The sequence below is a fragment of the Macaca thibetana genome, chromosome 8, assembly GCF_024542745.1.
Source record: "Macaca thibetana thibetana isolate TM-01 chromosome 8, ASM2454274v1, whole genome shotgun sequence".
In the NCBI taxonomy this organism is placed as follows: domain Eukaryota; kingdom Metazoa; phylum Chordata; class Mammalia; order Primates; family Cercopithecidae; genus Macaca; species Macaca thibetana.
Genome location: NC_065585.1, coordinates 4,586,359 through 4,609,209, shown reverse-complemented (window position 1 = coordinate 4,609,209; position 22,851 = coordinate 4,586,359). Strand labels below are relative to the sequence as shown.

The 22,851-nt window shown below is 51.4% G+C and overlaps 1 protein-coding gene across 3 annotated transcripts in view; it reads right to left on the bottom strand.

The window, feature by feature from the left end:
* AGO2 (argonaute RISC catalytic component 2) overlaps nt 1-22,851 on the bottom strand; it is a 119,847-nt gene that overhangs the window by 86,972 nt on the left and 10,024 nt on the right. The window contains exon 1 of one of the 3 annotated variants that reach the window (XM_050800236.1): nt 14,150-14,426. The exons of 1 other annotated variant lie outside the window; for it this stretch is intronic. The gene's annotated coding sequence lies outside the window, so the exon portion shown is untranslated. Of the gene's footprint in view, nt 1-1,799; nt 8,840-14,149; nt 14,427-22,851 lie in introns of those variants that run through there. One more of the 3 variants, XM_050800238.1, reaches the window with a different exon arrangement.

Here is a 22,851-nt window from a genome sequence, read left to right as displayed (position 1 = left end):
GTGTTCTACTTCCTCAGAGGACTGAAGAAAAGTTAACGATGACACCTGCACGCATGTTGGATCGCAGGCCATGCCACGTGCAGTGTTCTGGCCACATCTTTTAAATGATAATTATGGATTTCCTTCTATTATTTGCTATCCGAAAGGCAGGCCTGCTGCTGGCCCCAACTTCAGAGACCAGCCCAGAATTGGTGGGGGCCTCAGACAGTGCGGGTTGACTCAGACCCCCACGGCGGCGTGGCGGAGATTACAGATGGGGTCTAATCTGGCCCCGTGGACCTGGCTCAGCAGACGGCGGAACCCCAGATCTCATTGGGAATTCTGTCAGCCAAAATACACACCTCAAAGCAGAGGGTGCGGTGCCTTCAAGCTCCACTGGGCTACGTTGGCAGAGCTGGGATGACAAATGTGCATGAGAGGAGGGATCCAGGGCCCGGTTTTTCTTCTTGTTAAAATTCAGATAAATTTACCACCTTAGCCATCTTCCAGTGTACACTGAGGTGGCCTTTAGCATATCCACGCTGTTGTGTAACCAATGCAACCACCCAATTCCTGGGCACCTTTGTCACCCCCAAAAGAAGCCACGTGCCCATTAAGCCGTCACACCTCGTTCCCTCCAAAGCCCAGCCCCTGGCACACGCACCTGCATTCTCTCTCAATGGCTCTTCCTAGTCTGGACATTTCTAGAGGTGGAGTCGTGCACGTGGCCCTCTGTGCCTGGCCTCCCTCACGCGCCATGTTGTCCCTGAGGCTCATCCGCGCTGCAGCTGTGTCTGCGCTCCAGTGGGGCCGGATTTAACAGACTCCCTCAAGAGGGGCTTACTCCAGCCCCATACTGCTGTGGCCCCTTCCACAGACTCAAGCTCAGCCATGTGCCTTGCCTGGCAAATGGCACAGGCATGACTGTTCCGCATCCCTCAGGGCTTGCAAAGGTGTCAGCTGCTTCTGCTGTGCCCTCTGCTGGGATTCCTTTCTCCCGGGGATGGGCTGCCCCTCCCTCAGGATGAAGGAGCTTCGTGGAGTGGGCCCATCATCCAGGCCCATGCAAGACCCCATCCAAGGTGACCGAGAGGTTAAGTTGGCCTCTGACCAGACGTCCCTCTGGGTCATGCAGTCCCAGCAGCCCCGGAGGCTCAGACACGGTAGGAAATGCTGCTGTAGGCCACAAGGCCTTGAGGTGCACCAGGGAAACAACGCACCGGAGCAGATACATTCTCAAGCTCATCAGAATGAGTGAAACGTGCTGTGCACTGTCGGAAAGTTAGAAGCACCATGCTGGTCTCTGCTCAGTGGCACCTTCCATCCAGCTGGGAGTTCATGTTCAAGAACTTGAAAATTACGTAAGCAAAAACGCTTAGCGATGTTGAAATTAACGCTAATTATGTGTACAAATACCCATTCAAACAAAGAGACAATAAAAAGGCTTAAAAAATATATCAGCAAATGAAGGAGTGACCAGGCTGTCTTCAGCCTGGGCTGAAGACAGACGGGGTGCAGGGCTCTGGGGTAGGGAGGATGCATGGGGGTACCACGCCAGGCGTGTCTGAGGCTGTGCAAGTCACCGCATGCTGTCTTCTAGGGGAGGATCTGCAGCTTTCGCAGGGGTGCCCAGCGGTAGGTCAGAAGCCACGCCGGGACCCAGCTGATGAAGACCCATCCCCCTGCTGGTCCAGGGGTAGCTCTAGTTCCCAGCCACCGCTCTTGACTATAAACTTGGACAAGAAAAGGAATGATGACAAGTGGCTGATGGAGCTAAATTAAAGGTACTCTCTGCAGGAAGGGAGGAGAAAGCTACAAACCTGCTCAAAGGCTTCCGAACTGGCACGGGGGCCAAGCGAGAATGGGGGCGGTAACAGCTGCTGGGCAGGAAAACTGCCGGGTGGGATGAGGCTTAGCAAATGGACAAGTCAGTTAGTACCTGCAAAATGAAGCACGGTGTCAAAAACCGCTTTATTTTCCGCACTCTGCTCAATATTCCATGCCTTCGAGGCTCCAAATATACTCAACATGACCAATGTTATAAAGAAATTATGCAGACTAAGTTGCTTTCTCATAATTATAAATCAATCATGCTCACAGTAAAATATTTGCAACTCAAAAAGGTTTACTATAAATAAAGTAAGATTTTTTTCCATAATTAAATATGCCAAGAAATACCACTGAGGTATATCCTCCCAGGGCATCGATGACATTTTAATTTGTCTGAAGAAACCAAGTAGATTCTGATCCCTAAGGAGGGGACCCAGGGAGATGCCTCTACCCATTTCCAGCACAAGAAGACCTTGCAGGCAGGAGCGTGGAGCCCCCACCTACCGCGAGAGCAGGCGAGGAGCACACAGTTCACTTAACACTGTTGACAGTTCTTGGAAACGGCAAGTTTAAGTGACATGATGTTTAACAAATATTTTTTTCCTAATCAACATTAAAACAAAACATTATTCAAGAACCTGATGTACTTTGTTTTGCTTAAAAATGCAGTTTCCAAGAACCTCTCCACAACATTGAGGACTCACTAAACATTCTCCAAAAGTTGATGCTTTCAGCACAATGTGAAAAAAAAACCAGCCAAACTAAGCCTATACATTCTGACAAAGTTACATACAAAGTTATCATCCTGGCAAGGCTTGGAAGCATAGCAAATTAAAAATTCTATAATTGGCTGGGAGGGGTGGCTCACGCCTGTAATCTCAGTACTTCGGGAGGCCGAGGTGGGCAGATCACCTGAGGTCAGGAGTTCGAGACCAGCCTGGCCAACATGGCGAAACCCCGTCTCTACTAAAAATACAAAAATTAGCTGAGCGTGGTGGCATGCGCCTGTAGTCCCAGCTCCTCGGGAGGCTGAAGCAGAAGAATTGCTTGAACCTGGGAGATGGAGGTTGCGGTGAGCCAAGACTGCACCACTGTATTCCAGCCTGGGTGACAGAGGAAGGCTTGTCTCAAAAAAATAATAATAATAATAAATTCTATAATTTAAGGCTGGGCACGGTGGCTCATGCCTGTAATCCCAGCACTTTGGGAGGCCGAGGCGGGTGAATCGCCTGAGGTCAGGAATTGGAGACCAGCTTGACCAACATGGAGAAACCCCGTGTCTACTAAAAATACAAAATTAGCTGGGCGTGGTGGCACATGCCTGTAACCCCAGCTACTCAGGAGGCTGAGGCAGGAGAATCGCTTGAAGTCAGGAGGCGGAGGTTGTAGTGAGCCAAGATCATGTCATTGCACTCCAGCTTGGGCAACAAAAGTGAAACTCCGTCTGAAATTAAAAAAAAAAAAAAAAAAAATTCTATAATTTAAAAATGAGCCAGATGCAACGGTATCCACATGAAGTCCCAGCTACTCAGGAGGCTGAGGCAGGAGGATTGCCTGAACCCAAGAATTCAAGGCTGTAATGTGCTATTACTGTACCTGTGAATAGCTTCTGCACTCCAGCCTGGGCAACCTAGTGAGACCCCGTCTCACCCCCATCTCTTAAAGAAAAATTATGTGTATGTGTGTATATATATATACACACATACACACACACACACGTATGGAAAAAACCAAATGTCCACTGACAAATGAATGGATAAACAAAATGTATTCTATCCATACAGTGGAATATTACACATCCATGAAAAGGAATGGGGCACTGGCACCTGCTATGACATGGATGAACCTTTACAGCATTGTTAGGCGAAAGAGGCCAGACAGAAAAGGTCACACGTATGACTTCAGAACAGGCCACTTATGGAGATGCGGCGCAGAGCGGTGGTTGCCAGGGGCTGGGAGGGGGCCATAGGAAGCAGCTGCTCATGGAGCACAGGGCTTCTGCTCCAGGTGACGGAAACGTCCGGACCTCGATGGAGTGATGCACGCCCAACATCATGACAGACTTAACGCAGCTGAGTTAGGTACTTTAAACCTGTTCGTTTTGTTCCACATACTTTACAAACATATGGAATATCTAATCAATAATCAATGAATCTGCTCAGCACGTAGCTCCTTTATACTCCCCCTGGAGGAACTGATACCTTCCCCTGTGGTCTTTGGTGAAGGACACATAGAAAGAATGAATTGTCAGCAACAACAGATTATTTAGACCTTTAACCACCACTCCTAAACACACAGTGGTGATCTGGGCTTGTGAGCTCTGTCTGGAGAAAGCAAAGCTGTTGTTTTTCAGACATTAGCATTAGACAGAGATAACCTGTGAGAGGTGGATGTTACACTTGGCACTTCTTACGCTGCCATTGATTACCATTCTGCCCTCTTTCCCCTCCAGCACGCTCCGGTCTCCTGTCACATCCCCAGGGCAGGCAGCAAATCTGCAGAGCTCTGGCAGCACAGTGGCTACTTTCCCTGGTGTCCTTCTCTGTGCAAATCACCACAGTCCCAAGGACATCAGCCATGTCACCCTCTACTGTTTTCTCCACCGTCGTCCGTGGAGACCCCAACAGACAGGTCTGCAGCTCCTCTGCTTTGCCAGCTCTGTGTCCCCTCCCAGTGCTATTCAGGGCCCTGAGCTGCCCGCAGCTGGCAGGCAGGCATTAAGCAAGCAGGAGACTGGAGCGGGGACCTGAGCAGACACCACGGACGGAGCAGGTCCAGGCTGAGGGAAGGTCATGGCTGGCGGCACCATGTGCCACCTGGGACTGCATCCAGTGCCACCCAGGCAGGCACCAGCCAGGACGATCAACAGGGAAGTGCCATTCCCCAGCCTCTGCTGCGCAGGCCAAACACCTGCAGTTTGGGGCCACTGATCCGACACCCCTAAAACGCCCTGAGTCAGACGAAGGCAGTGAGGAGTGTCCCTGCCAGATCTAGTATTTTTCAGCTGCTCCAGGGCAGCAAGGGTCACAGAACAGCATCCTGGCAATGTCTGGATACCTGAGTCAGCCCCGTGGGGTGATGGGGCACCCCTCGCAAGAATCTGCAACTGTGTAGGGGGCCCATGGTGAGGTCCTGCTCCTCCCAAATACACCACAGGCCATCCCCACCCACCACCTCGGTTCCACCACCGGGTCACTGCCTCACCAGGCCTAACACCCACGGGACCCCGAAAAATGTCTGCAGATCCAGCAAGCATCTCTTGGAGGCTCCGCTGTGCCAGGGGCCTGGCGGGGAACAGGATGCTGCCTCAGGGCCTCCCAGTCCTTCCCTGCGGGCCACAGGCTTGTGTACATCACCAGAATGGAAAGGAAAAGCCAGCGTGAGCCAAGTGCTAAGCGGCTGCAGAGAGGACTGCGGGATCCTCAGCTATTTGGCAAAGTTCCATAAGAAACCTGTTTTGAGCCAATCTTGGAAAGAAGGAATTTCCATGAGCAGAAACGGGGAACCCAGGATGGGCACCGCACCCGGCAGTGCGGTGGGTGGGCAGTGGGGCCTGCCGGGTGGGCTGGGGAGATCACACGGGCTCCAGCCCACACTTGGGGGTCAGTCTGTACTGTCTAAACAGCTGGCAACCTTGAGACTCTGCAAGTAGGAGTGTGGCCACAGCAGGTCGGCACGGCGGCCCACCCATCACCCGGCCCGCTGCTGCCGCACCAGCCTGGCCATCAATTCTCCCTCTGCTACAGCTGCGGCCTCACTCCCTCAGGAATCTGCCATCTCAGTGAGGCCTCCCTAACCACCCTACCTGAACACACCTTGCCCTTCATCCTGAGTCTGTCTGCCCATCCCCCTCCACCCCAGATCATAGCTCTCCGACAGCAGGAATGCTCTGTTTTGGTTGCTCATTTCTCTTCAGCATCTAGAAGAGGGCCCAGCACAGAGCAGGTGCTCAAGACATCAGTTGTACAAACAAATGACTGCCCAGAAAAAGACAAAAAACAGACTACAACGGCAGGCACGGGGGCCCACATCTGTAATCCCAGCATGGAAAAAGACTACAACTGCCAGACACACGGGCTCACACCTATAATTCCCAGCATGGTGGGAGGCCAAGGCAGGAGGATTGTTTGAGCCCAGGAATTAAAAAACAGCCTGGGAAACAGGAAATACAGCAAGACCTTGACTCTACAAAAAAAAAAAAGCCAGGTATGGTGGTGCATACCCGTAATCCCAGCTACCTGAGAGGCTGAGACACAAAGACTGCTTGAGTCAGGGATGTTGAGGCTGCAGTGGGCTATGATCAGCCACTGCACTCTAGCCTGGGTGACAGAGGGACATCCTGTCTCAAGAAACAAAAACAAAAACCCCCAAAACCAAAAACCAAGACAGACAGCAAAGACAAGAGATCAGGAAAGGGAGGAACACAATCTTGGCTCACTGCAACCTCTGCCTCCCGGGCTCAAGTGCTTCTCCTGCCTCAGCCTCCCGAGTAGCTGGGATTATAGGCACCCACCACCATGCCCAGCTAACTGTTTGTATTTTGTATTTTCAGTAGACATGGGGTTTCACCATGTTGACCAAGCTGGTATTGAACTCCTGACCTCAGGTTTCCACCCACCTCAGCTTCCCAAAGTGCTGGGATTACAGGTGTGAGCCACCATGCCTGGCCAGAGGCTTTCTTAATAAGGGAATAACTTAAAAACTTCTCCACAAAAAGCACAAAGAGAATTCCAACCCTCTGAAGACACTGCTCCTGAAAGTGGCCTATTTTCACCATGAGCAGGGAGCCCGGCTCCCATACCTGCAGCCCAAAAGAGAACACACGCCCAGCCCAGGCTGGCTCCTGAAGGCGACAGGCCCCTGGGCCCCACTGCCTCTGCACCAGAGGGGTTAGGAGCCCTTGTCCTGCCCATGGCCAACCCCCCATCTGCTCAAAGCAACGGTCCATCCAAAGACTTTGAAAAAAACACACAGTCCCCCAAATCCCTCACAGACTCAGCCAGGCAGCCACTCCATGCACATGAGATTTTAGATTCCAAATCAGATGGTCTTCTTGGGTGGTTTTATTCAAACATGTTTGTAAATCATGATACAATTTAATTAAAGTGGAACATCTCTCCAAAACACTCCGGGATTAAGCAGGCACGCGCGTGAGTGCGATCATTCGAGAGTTAAACAGAAGAGGACCTAGGAGTCTTCTGACTTCGCGGCTCTCTAAGTGTGGTCTGGGGAGCTTCAGGGGGGTCCCCAGGGCCAGAGCTGCTTGTTTTCCCGGTGCTGACATTTGCTCCGGGGGCTCGGGTGAAACTGCCGGTGCATCTGCACAGCGCCAGGCGGCAGTGCCCGGCGGTGCCCTCAGACACTGGACTCACCACCACAGCACGTGCACAGTACAGGGACAGAACCGGCCTACCTCAGAACGTCCCGGAGAAAGCAGCAAAAAGAATCAAGTTTATTCCACAATGACTCTTAAGCCTTTTCTTTTTTTTTTGATATGGAGACTCGCTCTGTTGCCCAGGCTAGAGTACAGCGGCATGATCTCAATTCACTGCAACCTCTGCCTCCCTTAGCCTCCCAAGTAGCTAGGATTACAGGCACCCATCACTACACCAGGCTAATTTTGTATTTTTAGTAGAGATGGGGTTTCACCGTGTTGGCCAGGCTGGTCTCAAACTCCTGACCTCAGGTGATCTGCCCGCCTCAGCTTCCCAAAGTGCTGGGATTACAGGCGTGAGCCACTGTGCCTGGCCATGCCCAGCCTCTTAAGCCTTCTGAATGTTCTTTGTGAGGAACTGGCAGGTGCACGTACCCACATACCCCTAAGTGTGAGGCTACCCTGAGGACAGGCACTTGAGTGTGGCCTTTCGAGCTGTGACCTGGAGTAGGGTGCTGGGCAGATGTCTTCTCCAAGGAGACAGAGTGACCTGCACTTCAAAGAAAATGGCTGACGGTGTTTGTTGCAATCATAAAATTCAAGCTTTAACATAAAAACTAGAATTGTGGAAAACTTATATTCGCCACCATGAGCTTCATGCTTCCAAATACCTAAAAGACCTCTCGTGAGTTCGGCCGGGTGCGGTGACTCACGCCTGTAATCCTAGCACTTTGGGAGGCTTAGGCGGGCGGATCACGAGGTCAGGAGATCAAAACCATCCTGACTAACACGGTGAAATCCCGTCTCTACTAAAAATACAAAAAATTAGCCGGGCGTGGTGATGGGCGCCTATAGTCCCAGATAATCGGGAGGCTGAGGCAGGAGAATCACTTGAACCCGAGAGGGAGAGGTTACACTGAGCCGAGATCATGCCACTCAGCCTGGGATCAAGATCAAAGTCAGCCAAGATCAAGCCTGGGCAACAGAGCAAGACTCCGTCTCAAAAAAAAAAAAAAAAAAAAATTCTGGTGATTTCAACAGTATTCGTGAATGGGATGTTTTGATGATCTGTGCTGCTAAATGTGTCACTACTGCAAGGCCCGTGTAACTCCGTGAGCCAGTGTGTTCCAGACGCCTAGTGCATGATGGACTAACCACATGGAAGGCAGGATCCATTCAGGCTGCAATTCTACACTGCGGCTGACTTTCAAGAAACAACTGCTTTTTCTGGCTGGGTGTGGTGGCTCACGCCTGTAATCTTAGCACTTTGGGAGGCTGAGGTGGGTGGATCAAGTTTGAGACCAGCTTGGCCAACGTGGTGAAACCTCATCTCTGCTAAAAATATAAAATTAGCCGGGTGTGGGGGCTGTAATCCCAGCTACTTGGGAGGCTGAGGCAGGAGAATCGCTTTTGAACCCAGGAGGCAGAGGTTGCAGTGAGCCAAGATTGCGCCACTACACTCCAGCCTGGGCAACAAAGGCCAAAAAACTCGGTCTCAAAAAAAAAAAAAAAAAAAAAAAAAAAGAAACTACTGCTTTTCGAGTTTTGGTGTAGTAGCAATAAATATCCGTAATTATCTGAAAAGGCTTTGAAAATAACCCTCCCTTCCAGTTACAAAGCTGTATGAGGTCATATATATATATATATATTTTTTTTTTTTTTTTTTTTGAGACAGAGTCTTGCATTGTTGCCCAGGCTGGAGTGCAGTGGCGTGATCCTGACTCACTGCAACCTCCACCTCCTGGGTTCAAGTGATTCAACTGTCTCAGCCTCTCGAGTAGCTGGAACTACAGGTGTGCGCCACCACACCCAGCTAATTTTTGTATTTTTAATAGAGACAGGATTTCACAATGTTGGCCAGGATGGTCTCGATCTCTTGACCTTGTGATCGCCTGCCTCTGCCTCCCAAAGTGCTGGGATTACAGGCATGAGCCACCGGAGCCCAGCCAGATTTTTTTTTTTTTTTTTTTTTTGAGACGGAGTCTTGCTCTGTCACCCAGGCTGGAGTGCAGTGGCCGGATCTCAGCTCACTGTAAGCTCCTCCTCTCGGGTTCACGCCATTCTCCTGCCTCAGCCTCCCGAGTAGCTGGGACTACAGGCACCCGCCACTTCACCCGGCTAGTTTTTTGTATTTTTTAGTAGAGACGGGGTTTCACCGTATTAGCCAGGATGGTCTCGATCTCCTGATCTCATGATCCGCCCGTCTCGGCCTCCCAAAGTGCTGGGATTACAGGCTTGAGCCACCGCGCCCGGCCCAGATTTTTTTTTTTTCCTTATACTTAAACCAAAACAACATATCCCTGGCCGGGCGTGGTGGCTCACGCCTGTAATCCCAGCACTTTGAGAGGCTGAGGCGGGCGGATCACAAGGTCAGCAGATCGAGACCATCCTGGCTAACACGGTGAAATCCCGTCTTTACTAAAAATACATAAAAATTAGCCAGGCGTGGTGGCGGGCGCCTGTAGTCTCAGCTACTCGGGAGGCTGAGACAGGAGAATGGTGTGAACCCGTGAGGCAGAGCTTGCAGTGAGCCAAGATTGCACCACTGCACTGCAGCCTGGGCCACAGAGCAAGACTCCGTCTCAAAAACCAAAACCAAAACCAAAAAACAAAAAAACCCCAACATACCCCTGTCAACGGAATCCAGAAGCCAGCTGATGCTTTCTATTAAGGCAGACCTGAAGGAGATTTAGGAAAAATGTAAAACTATGCCCCTCTTCTCATTATATTTTGTTGTTTTAGAAGAAATTATCTTTCATAAAAACATTTATATGAATACATATTTAATATAATAAAATGACATTTATTGTATCAAATGTTTTTTAAACTCCTGTTTTAATTTGTAATACGATAGATATAACCCACATAAACAAATGATCTTTGGGGTTCTCAGTAACTTAAGAATGTAAGGAGGCCCTGACCGAAAACGGCTGAAGAGCTGCCGTCTGAACGTCCCTTTCTGGGAGTGGATTGTCATCTAGAGTATTTTCTTAAAAACACAGCAGCCCTGCCTGAGGTTTCCTCAGGAATAACGGTAATACTGACAGAATCAATGACAAATGGAACTCTATCCACAAGACCACTGCAGAAATTTGGGTCTGGTTTCTATCAGACTATAAATACAGCTGTCCAGGCATGGTGGCTCATACCTGTAATCCCAGCACTTAGGGAAGCCGAGGCAGGAGGATCGCTTGAGTCCTGGGGCTTGAGACTAGCCTGGGCAACATGGAGAGACCTCGTCTCCACAACAAAAATGTTTAAAGTAACCAGATGTAGTGGTGCATGCCTGTGGTACCAGCTACTCGGGAGGCTCAAATGGGAGGATCACTTGGGCCCAGGAGGTTGAAACTGCTGTGAACCATGATCATTCCCACTGCACTCCGGCCTGAGCAACAGAGCAAGATTCTGTCTCCAAAAAAAAAAAAAAAAAAAAAAAAGCCAGACGCGGTGGCTCACGCCTGTAATCCCAGCACTTTGGGAGGCTGAGGTGGGCGGATCATCTGAGGTCAGGAGTTCAAGACCAGCCTGGCCAACATGGTAAAATCCTGTCTCTACTAAAAATACAAAATCTTAGCCAGGCGTGGTAGTGCACGCCTTTAATCCCAGCTACTCAGAAGGCTGTGGCAGAAGAATCACTTGAACCTGGGAGGCAGAGGTTGCAGTGAGCCGAGATTGCGCCACCACACTCCAGCCTGGGCAACAAGAGCAAAATCCCATCTCAAAAAAAAAAAAAAAAAAAAAGCACACAAAGAAACCTGCCCTGAAGTTGGGCGTCCTCCTATCCCCAGCTCTAACCCGGCACTGCACACAAGCCCAGCAAAGTCTGGGCACATGATGGGACCAGACTTCAATGCACTGATGGCTGCAGCGCCAGGGCCTAAAGGGCGAAGATCAATGCGCACGCCAAGGTGACCAACAGAAGCAGAGGGCTGCAGGGCACCCCAAATGGCTGTGAAACATCCACCTTCTGTTTCTGCTATAAAGACACATGCACATGTATATTTATTGCTGCACTATTCACAATAGCAACGACTTGGAACCAACCCAAATGTCCATCAATGATAGGCTGGATTAAGAAAATGTGGCACATAAACACCATGGAATACTACGCAGCCATAAAAAAGAATGAGTTTGTGTCCTTTGTAGGGACATGGATGCAGCTGGAAACCATCATTCTCAGCAAACTATCACAAGGACAGAAAACCAAACACCACATGTTCTCACTCATAGGTGGGAATTGCACAATGAGATCACTTGGACACAGGAAGGGGAACATCACACACCAGGGCCTATTGTGGGGAGGGGACAGGGGGAAGGGATAGTATTAGGAGATATACCTAATGTAAGTGATGAGTTAATGGGTGCAGCACACCAACATGGCACATGTATACATATGTAACAAACCTGCAGGTTGTGCACATGTACCCTAAAACTTAAAGAAAAAAAAAAAAAAAAAACATGCACCTTCAACTGTGTTCCCAGACCCCTCCCTAAGAGCAGCCTCTTCCGCTGTGATGTAAAAGAGAAGGGTCCCCGTAGGGAGGCTGGAGAGGAGCTTTACAAAGGTCTTTCACCTTCTTATCCAATTGGCATCATGCTCCACAGAAGCATGTGGAGATCGACCTCGGCTATCAGGAAGCCGTAGGAGGAGCTTCAGAAAATGTCCCAAGCGTCAGCCCCAGGGGTGAGGCGCTGCAAATCCTCTCAGTGATCTATACCCTACAGAGTCAGCCGCACAGGGTACACCAGAGGGAACCAGACCGAAAGAGACTGAAACCCACGATGTAAAAGCAAAAGCAAAGGGGCCAGGCGTGGTAGCTCACGCCTGTAATCCCAGCACTTTGGGAGGCCGAGGGGGTCAGATCACCTGAGGTCAGGAGTTCGAGACCAGCCTGGCCAACAGCGAAACTCCGTCTCTACCAAAAATATAAAAATTATCCGGGTGTGGTGTTGAGCACCAATAGTCCCAGCTACTCGGGAGGCTGAGGCAGGAGAATTGCTTGAACCCGGGAGGCAGAGGTTGCAGTGAGCCAACATCACGTCATTGCACTCCAGCCTGGGCAACACAGCAAGACTCCGTCTCAAAACGAAACAAAAGCAAAGGCAGGACTCAAGTCAATATTCATTTATTCAAAACAGTATCCTAAAAAAAACACATTCAACCAATTCCTTAATGAAAACACTGGGAAATCCAAACCCACTAAATTCTGAGCCAATCTTCTCCTTTTATTCCTTAATGAAGTTTGCTCTACTTCAGAGAAGTCCCCTAAAAGTCCTGCATGTTTGCATAACTATGGCAAAGCCATACAAGCTACTCTCCTCATGTCTTCAGCAACCTGTTGCAGTGACAATGCAGCCTACATTTTACTAAGGCGTCCGCCCGGGTCTGGGGTCCAACGACCAGACCATGAGCACACGAGTCAAGGTTCTAGAACCTGCAGGCACCGCCAGGTCCAAATCCAGGATCCAGTACTTACTGCTGTGTGACCTGAACCCCTCTGTGCCCCAGTCTCCTCACTTCCAAAATGGAAGGATGGCAGGACCCACAGAGTCATGAACACCTAAAGCCCTTTGCCAGCGCCTGGCAGTCAGCGCTTGCCATGCCCTTGGTAACTGCTGCTGCTGTTACTGAAGTCATGAGAACTCATTCTGACCGCTCAAGTCACTCCTGTAGCCTCAGACTCCATCCGTGTGTCTCTTGGTACCATCTTTTCATCACACCCAAGCCTGCGGCCACTCCCTGCTGACACTGCCATTCACATATTCATTATCCATAGCGCAATTCCACTAACTGTTGTATGAGTCCTGATTTGCCAAACACAGCATTTAAAATGTTCCACTTTTGAAATAAACAAAAGCAGGCTGGCACAGTGACTCATGTCTGTAATCCCGGCACTTTGGGAGGCTGAGGTGGGAGGATCCCTTGTGCCCAGGAGGGTCAAGGCTGCAGCGAACCCAGATCGTGCCACTCCACTGCAGCCCAGGCAACAGAGTGAGATCTGGTCTCAAAATAAAATATTATAAACAAAGCAAACCAAAATAAAATAAACAAACAGGGAGTGAAATAATGGAGACAGCCCCCTGGCCAGAATTGCAAGACTCAGCGCCGACGGCCCAGAGCACACAGTCAGCACCCACTCCTTGCCCACCTGCTCCGGGCCCTGGGCCCCCAGGCGGCCCTTCTCACGCCACGGTGGCCCCGGCCCAGGCAGTGTTTCCGCCCGGCACACAGCCCGCTCAGAGAAGGGTGGCAGGCTCGTGAGTTCAAAGCCACAGAACCAGCATGAAGTGGGGCCCCCCCCACTGCCTGGCCAGGAGCTGACACTTCAGGGACAGAACAGAAGTGGCTGACATCAGGTAGGAAATGGTGGCTTCTGTCCATTACAGCCGATGTTTAGGGGACAGCCACAGTGAAATGAAACTTTTACCATGCTCAAGGTGGTTTTGCTTTTCGGAACCAGACCACCCTCCTGCCCATCCGGCCTCACCACAGCCACGCCCCTTGCGCGCCACAGATCCTGCCCACGGTCTGTTCTCAATTAAACACACGATTGAGTTGCAGCACTCCTGTGTTTGCTCTGTCTCTTTGGGGCTTTGTTTAGAAAACAAACTTTGACAATATCCAAGCAAACGATGGGACCAAATACCTGCAGAGTCACTTAAAAGAACAAAAGACGCCTGTTCCCATTACAAGGGCATTTTGTAAGAAACATGCTTTCCGGTATCTTCCATCTGAATCAACACGTGAGCCCCGAGCCAAGAGGCTCCCCCTCAGAGCACGTGCCTTCCTCAGAACAAGACAAGGTTTGCACTGAGTCCTCCACATTCTTGTACAAGCACCCTTGTAACCAAGCCCCATGAGGCTCCCACACCCCACAGTCCATGCCAGACGAGACTCCTCAGGAGACCCCAACCGCCGTCCCACCTGTACCCTGCTTTATCCAGGCAGCACTGGCACAATCTTACCAAAGCATCATTTTGAGATTCCTACAGGAGAGGCTCACTCCTCAAAGGACCGATGACAGCCCTGCCACCCATCCCAACAGCGAGCCGCCGGCACCAGGGGCTTCCTATGCTCCAAGAAGACTTGCCATGCATTAATTCACTTCACTCCCACAGTGTAATTCCTGTTACTAATTATGACAACAACAACGCTTATTAACTATAGTAACTATTACGTAATTAACACAATCACTTATTAATAATTGCAACGAATTATAATCAACAATTGTTTATAAGAACTAAATTATAATAAAATGCAATGCGTTATGGTCATATTCTGATGGTTATGACACGTAATTTCCTATGAGCACATAGGTATTATTTATAATAATTAACAATGACAGCAGTCACTATTATTATCCCCATTTTACAGAGGAGGAGCCAGGCAGAGAGGCAGCAGCAGTGGGCAGGGCCTGGGTGGGAGCCCGGGGCCTTGGTGCCAGAGCCCCTAGAACTGCCCGATAGCAGGCTCACAGAACAGGAGAGCCTCGGGGGAGACAGCTCACTGCCCCCACCTCGCTGACCTTGCGGTATGGCCTCCACCCAGCAGGGGTTGAGCACAGGTGGATTTACAAGGAGCACCTGTAAACGGCCCTCAGGAAAGGGACACACGTCAGCACTGACTGCGTCCAGCGGAGCCCTGTGTGTTTTCACCAGGCAGCCTGTCCATCCCCGCCCCGCTCTCTACCCCCGCACACCCTCCACCCCCGCGCACCCTCCACCAAATGCTTCCTGCAGCTCTGCTCTCTGCAAGCGACGATGCGGGATGCCGGGATGCAGCGGGAGGCAGGTCCAGCCTCCGGCAGTGAGAGAGTGGACCCCCCTCATCCCCAAACACCTTGTCAGACGCTGGAAGGAAGCACTCTGAAAAAGAGGGTGTTCTAGGCATATATGTAAGAGAAACAACAACACAACTAGCAGCTAACACAAGTGCTCGCTGCACATCACGCTCTCGGGCATAGTGACCTGTTGAATCTCAGTGACCCTGTGAGAGCAGCACCATTCTTTTTTGTTTATTTTTCTTTTTGAGATGGAGTCTCGTTCGGTCGCCCAGGCTGGGGTGCAGATCTCGGCTCACTTCAACCTCCATCTCCAGAGTTCAAGCAATCCTCCTGCCTCAGCCTCCTGAGTAGCTGGGACTACGGGCAACTGCCACCATGCCCAGCTGATTTTTTGTATTTTTATAGAGACAGGGGTTTTCACCATGTTGGCCAGGCTGGTTTCGAACTCCTGACCTCAAGTGATCCACCTGCCTCAGCCTCCCAAAATGCTGAGATTACAGATGTGAGCCACTGCGCCAGGCTGAGAAACACCACTCTCATGCCCAAATGAAGAGTTTTGATGACACATCAATGTTGGTCACGCAGCTGGTAGGTGGAGAATAATCAAGAACCGAGCACAGCTGCCCACGGGCGTGATCCTGTCCCACAGGAGCCCAACCTCTGATCTGTGTGCTGCCATCATCCTTTTACTTTAAAAACTGTTGGATGCGGGCCGGGCGCGGTGGCTCACGCCTGTGATCCCAGCACTTTGGGAGGCCAAGGCGGGCGGATCACAAGGTCAGGAGATCGAGACCACCCTGGCTAACATGGTAAAACCCCATCTCTACTAAAAATACCAAAAAAAAAAAAAAAAACTTAGCTGGGTGTGGAGGCGGGCACCTGTAGTCCCAGCTACTCAGAAGGCTGAGGCAGGAGAATGGTGTGAACCAAGGAGGCAGAGCTTGCAGTGAGCCGAGATCGCGCCACTGCACTCCAGCCTGGGTGACAGAGCGAGACTCTGTCTCAAAAGAAAAATAAAAACAATAACAACAACAAAATTGTTGGATGCTGGGCATGGTGGCTTAGGCCTGTGATCCCAGCACTTAAGGAGGCTGAGGTGGGAGGACTGCTTGAGCCCAGACGTTTGAGACCAGCCTGGGCAACATAGTGAGACCTTGTCTCTACTAAAAAATAAAAAAGCCAGGTGTGGTGGCACACACCTGTAGTCCCAGCTACTCAAGAGGCTGAGGTGGGAGGACTGCTTGAGCCTGGGAGGTTGAGGCTGCTGTGAGCCGTGATCGCACCACTGCACTCCAGCCTGAGCAACAGAGTGAGACTGTCTCCAAAAAAAAAAAAAAAACAAAAAAGTTGGGCCGGGCGTGGTGGCTCATACCTGTAATCCCAGAACTTTGGGAGGCTGAGACAGGTGGATCATGAGGTCAGGAGCTCAAGACCAGCCTGGCCAACATGGTGAAACCCCGTCTCTACTAAAAATAAAAAATTAGCTGGGCATGGTGGTGGGCGCCTGTAATCCCAGCTACTTGGGAGGCTAAGGGTGTGCTAAAAATAAAAAATTAGCCGGGCATGGTGGTGGGCGCCTGTAATCCCAGTTACTCGGGAGGCTAAGGCAGGAGAATTGCTTGAACCCGGGCGGCGGACGTTGCAGTGAGCCGAGATCGTGCCACTGCACTCTAGCGTAGGCGACAGAGCAAGACTGCATCTCAGGAAAAAAAAAAAAAAAAAAAGTTGGCCAAGCGCAATGGCTCATACCTATAATCTCAGCACTCCGGGAGGCCAAGGCAGGAGAAACAGTTGAATTCAGGAAGTTGAGGCTGCAGTTAGCTGTGATTATGCCACTGCACTCCAGCCTGGGTGACAAAGCAAGACCTTAAAAAACCCAAAACTACTGTAAATATACCTCCTCCAGATAAATAGTACTCAGAAATGCTCAAGACAATTGAAAAAGAAAGACAGAAAATCATAAATGTGGCTGATCCCAACTGTCTACCCATGTATAGAAAACGTGTGAGCCTGGGCAACATGGTGAAAACCCGTCTCTACAAAAAACACAAAAAATCAGCCAGGGTGGCGGGGTGCACCTGCAGTCCCAGCTACCTGGGAGGCTGAGGTGGGAGGATCTCCTGAGGCCAAGGCTGCAGTGAGCCGTGACTGTGTTACTGCACTCCAGCCTGGGTGACAGAATGAGAGAGTGAGACTCTGTCTCAAAAAAAAAAAAGAAAACATATTTCTTGTGAGTAATATTACAGGTGATTTTTCTTTTCCTTTTATTTCCACATCGTCTAAATTATTTGAAATGAGCATGTCTTTCTATCATGATGGAAAGAACAGTTTTTTTAAAAAACTAGAATCAAAAAGCAACTCTGCCCAAGGAAAATTCTGCGTGGAAACCCCACGGCGGCATGATGGGAGGGGTCAGGGCGGCTCCTCTGAGAGCAGCTGCTGGCTGCTTATCCTGGTGGCGGCCGTGGCCTTATCTCTGTGATGCAGACAGAGGCTGCCATGGAAGGAGGGGCCCCTGGCCCTGGGCTGCCCACACACATACAAGACACAGCCGCACCCGCGCCTGGCAGCCACTGTCGCCAAGTCGCTAGGGATGGGCTGTGGCGCAGGCTCGGCAGCAACCCTAATATCCACGGGCAACACCAGGACCGGCTCCCTAACAGGAGCTGTAAGTGCAACGCGAACAACAGCCTCATTTACCGCTCTGGACCACTAATGACCATCCACAAACCATCCACTGAATGTCTTACCACTCCGGACGCAAGGACACAAGAGAAATAAAACAACAACGTGGCCCAGCAACGCTGGGGCCCAGAGGCGTGGCTCAGACCAAGGGGGTCAGAGAAGGGAACAGGGAAAACAGACCTGGCGCCAGGGACCAGGCAGGCCAGAGGCTTAAGGAAGCCGCGGGAGGCCTCGCGCTCACTGCACTGCAGAGCACAGAGGAGGACGGACCTCCCCCAGGCAACTCTTGAAAGCAGCGTTCCAACTGCACTGGAAGGCCACAGACAAAAAGAGCCACACACACATATGAGGGTTCCGGTCAGAAAGTCTGTCTCGCAGGGGTGAGGGCCGGCAATTCTCCACACTCTACGGGCACGCTAGGTTTCAACGAATAAGCAGACACACTGTGGACAGTGAGCGCCAGGCTTCTTAACACCTGTTAATGTTATAAGCAATGGAGGAGGCGAGAAACCCTGCTGGGGTGGACGTGAATCTGAAACACTGGTATGATCCCATGGTTTTCAACATGAATGCAGTGGATAAGCATGTGTGCACACACATGCTAGTGTGGACGTGTGTGTCTCCTGCCTGCGTCCAGACCTGTGTTTCTAGCACCATCCTCCAATAAAAGAACAGGAGCTCAGGGATGAAACGGGCTAGTGCAAGAAAAATACAAGGAGCCCGGAGCAGCTTGCAGGTTCCAGAAGAGAAACTGAGAATGTGAAGAGGCACGCTGAAAAGATGCGGGGCTACCTGAAGGGGTCCCAGGTCAGGAGGAAGGGAGGAGAAAGAGGAGCCTTCAGGCAACAGCACCGGCCACATGGGAGCCTGGGCAGGAGGGGGCTCCAGAAGCGAACATGGAATATCCAGAAAATGGCCATTAGTCAAATGGACAGATGTGCCTAAGAGCTGCAGGCCGGGTAAGAGGCCTATAGCAATGCCAATCTGCCCTAGGATCAGACAAGATGATGGCAACAGGGGAAGCCATCTATAGGAGCCCTGCACTACTCTGGACACTTTTCTGTAAGCCTAAAATCATTGTCAAGTACAATGGTAAGAGAATGTTTATGGATGAAATGATATGACTCAAACGGTGGAGGGTGCGGGGGAGGAGAGGAGGGCAGGCTGAGTGACGGTCACATGAGAGTTCCTTATATTTCCTCCTCCACTTTTAAGTACATTTGAATTTTTCCACAATGAAAAGCCCTTTAAAACTTCTCGGCCGGGCATGGTGGCTCACGCCTGTAATCCCAGCACTTTAGGAAGCTGAGGCGGGCAGAGTGCTTTGAGCTCAGGAGTTTGAGACCAGCCTAGGCTAACATGGCGAAACCCTGTCTCTACAAAAAATACAAAAAAATTAGCCAGGCATGGTGGCATGCATCTGTGGGAGGCTGAGGCAGGAGGATCATTTGAGCCAGGGAGGCAGAGGCAGTGAGCTGAGATTGCGCCATTGCAAGCCAGCCTGGGTGTCAGAGTAAGACCCTGTCCCCAAGATAAAGAAAAAAAAAATTTTTTTCCTCAAAGCTTGCAAATTCAACATAAATCTGGTCTCCTTTTCTTTTTTCTTTTTAAAAAAGAGATAGGGTCCCGCTCCATCACCCAGGCTGCAGTGCAGTGGCGCAATCACAGCTCACTGTAGCCTGGAACCCCTGGGCTCAAGCAATCTCCCTGACTCCTGAATTGTGCCCATCCATGCCAAAGGAGCAGAAGTTCTCACCAGCCTCTCCCTCACATCACATTTGCTCCATCTCTCCGCCCACAGTTGCCCTCACAGGTGCCATTTCTGATGATCTCCAAGCCACGTGCCAACCATTTTCCACCCTGCAGCCGGTGGGTTCGCTGTCTCCCACACTTGCCCCTCCTTGGGCTGGAGGACGATGGCCGTGCTCTGGCAGCCTCTGGCCGCAGCAGTCCCTGACACCCCACGCTCGGGGCCACATTCCTGCCCCTCCTACTGGACCAAGCACTTGCTTGCGCTGGAGACACCTGCCATTTTCCATGGATTTGTGTGACTGCTCACAGACCCACATCTGCGTTCATGACTCAGACCGTGAGCTCGCAGGGCAGAAGCCAAGACTGTGTCCATTCACCATTGTCCCCAGTCGCGGGCATGACCCCAGCGCATAGCTGTCACTCAACACTGACTCAGAGAACAAGCTTCTTTGACATATGAGGCATCCAGGATGGAGTGTGGGTACCGGACTCCCTTTTTAGCCTTGTTCAATGATGTTTACCTTTATTATGTTCATTTAGTCATCCAGGTTCCAAATATGCTGTACATTCTGGCATGAAGAAATGAACACACCTAATATCCATTAGGTGATCTGGGCAAGACATCTTACATCCAACATTTTTTTCACTCTGGTAACTAATCTGCTAGGAATGGTTTAGTATGGTTCACTTTCTAAAAGTTTCAGATGATAATAACAAGTGTTGATGAGGACGGGGAGAAACTGAACCCTTCGCCAGTGGCTGGCGGGAATGGAAATGGTGCAGCCACTGTACAACAGCTCAGCGGGCCCTCAAACAGTTACACACAGAGTCACCATCTCACCCAGCCCACGAGAAATTAACACACACGTCCACATGAAAACTTGTACACAAATGCTCACAGCAGCACTGTTTATAATAGTCAAAAGGTGGAAACAAGACAAATTATGGATGAACTGGGACATATCCATCCACTCAGATACTTGATGACAAAAAGAAATGAAATACTGATGCCACGTGGGCCTTGAAGACATGTCGAGTGAAAGAAGGAGACACAAGAGTTCACTGGCTGTGTGGCCTCATCTGTAGAACATACTCAGAATAGGTCAATCCAGCGAGACGGAACGCAGACGGGGAGTTCCCAGGGGCTAGGTGGGAGGGAATGGGGGTGACGACTTAATGCACATGGGGTCTCCTCTTGGGGGAATGAGACGGTCTGGAAGTAGTCAGCGATGACGGCTGCACCACACAGTGAATGCGCTACATGCCACTGAATTGTTTATCTTACAATGGTTCATCTGATGTCACTGCCACATGTCCCCCCGGCAATCCAGCCTTGACCTGTCTCCTGAGGGCACACAGGGAGGCACTCAGCCTCCAGCAGCCAGTCAACGGTCTGACCCCGGGATGGACACGGGGCACGCCTGGACCTAGCAACCCCCAGAAGGACAGGGCTGGTGGGAACAGAGGGCACCGTCCTGCTGCGTGCCCTCTGACGTGGCCATGCTTCCCTCCCGTGCACACCCATTACCTGTCTCCATCAGAGCTACGGGATGCGGCCCCATGGCCCCTTCCTCCATAATGGCCACCGTCATCACCCCTGCCAGGCCACCGACGCCACCTCCCATCCCAAACACAGCCCTGGGAGGCCACTTGTCACGGAGCCACAAACCACAAGAAGAGGTCCCAGGGTGGGATGGCTATGGAACTTTTCAATAGGGCAAGTGAGTTTCAACATGCAGATTTAACTCTTAAACAAAGAAATAACCAAAGGCAGTAAGCCTTTAGTGAGTAAAAGAAAACACATGGCGAACACTGCAAAGTAGACACAAGGGAACCAAGATGATCCCGGGGCAAGGAGGTCACAGTGGGGGATGGAGACACGTGGACAGGAGAGCCCACCATAGGGCGAGATGCACGGGGAGCCAGGAAGATGCAGGGTGAGTGCAATGGACCGTCCCCTCCTGGGTTTCTGGAACCAAGCTTGTACATAACAGACACTCACACTGGCTTGCATGGGTGGCACCCACTCTCCTCAGGCCAGCTCCGAAGAGCCCCCGCCCAGGAGGTCTCGACCGGGTCACTCGGCTCCGCTTCCTCTGGAGCCCTGCCTCACTCTGGGAGGCAGCCCACTGGGGCCAGCCTTGCCCCTGTCTTCAAGCACACCCCAACCAGCCAAGCAGGGCAAGTCCCCATTTGTAGAAGTGAAGCCAGATCATCAACACTGCACACACCCCAGGCCACAGAGCCGGCGTGCTCGGCGCATGACCACCTCAACCTGGACGGGGATGGACAGCGGCAGAACAAACCCAAACTTGGAGAGCCTGCATCCAACCACCCCTACAGCTCCAACCACCGGTCTGCAAGAAAGACACTCGGGACAGAGAACACGCCGGGCTACACCCAGGAGACGCAGCTGTGGGAGACGGCAGCACCGAGCAGCCAGTGTCCCCAACAAACAGCAAGGCTGGGGGCTCAGGAGGAGGCTCTGGTCCTCGCATTCCGAGGCCGCCAACTGTGAACATCCACACCAGTGAGCAATGGGCAACCCTGGCACCGTGTGCTCCCCGGCAGGGAGGAAGGCTTGGCCTTCAGATGCCAGACACTATGGGGGGCATAAAAGGAGCAGAGAGGGAGACAGACACACACCCTTGTCATGTGGTGACATCTTCTGAAACATCTGTCAACAAGATGATGCCACTGGGGTCTGCAATGAGAAACGCAAAATGGGACGGGGCTCAAAGAGAAGCAGCATCAACCACGGACACACCACACTGGAGGCAGGGGACAGTGCATGGCACACACCCCTCTCCCGCTCCTTCCAGTGGTCCTCTCCCCCCAGCGCATGCCCTCCATTGGGACCATCCCAGCAGCCTCCTCCAGGAAGGCCTCTCTGCTTCCACCCCCCCCATCTTGGTCTGTTTCTAACATAGTAGCCACAGGGATCCTTTTAAAGACTAAGTCAGCTGGCATCCCTCCTCTGCTTGGTCCCTGCTGCATGTCCCTGGTATTGACCTCCCTGCCTCAGCCTGCACCTGGGCCCTGGCTGCATCCCTCCTTTGCTGGAGTGCAGTGGTGCGATCTTAGCTCACTCCAACCTCCGCCTCCCGAGTAGCTGGGATTACAGGCGCCCGCGACCAAGGTCGGCTAATTTCTGTATTTTTAGTAGAGACTGGTTTTCACCATATTGGCCTCGAACTCCTGACTTCAGGTGATTAGCTTGTCTTGGCCTCCCGAAGTGCTGGGATTCCAGGCGTGAGCCTCTGCGCCCGGCCCAGTCCCGCTCCTTCTTGGTGGGTCTGTGCTGATCACCAGGCAACTCGCCCCTCCCCAACCCCAGCCCCTGACCCTGTCCGACCATGGTCTTTTATCCTACATACCCAGGGGGTGCTTTACACCTGGCGCACTGCTGAGTTCTGTTTTGATGCTGCCGCCAAGCCCTCTCCTCAA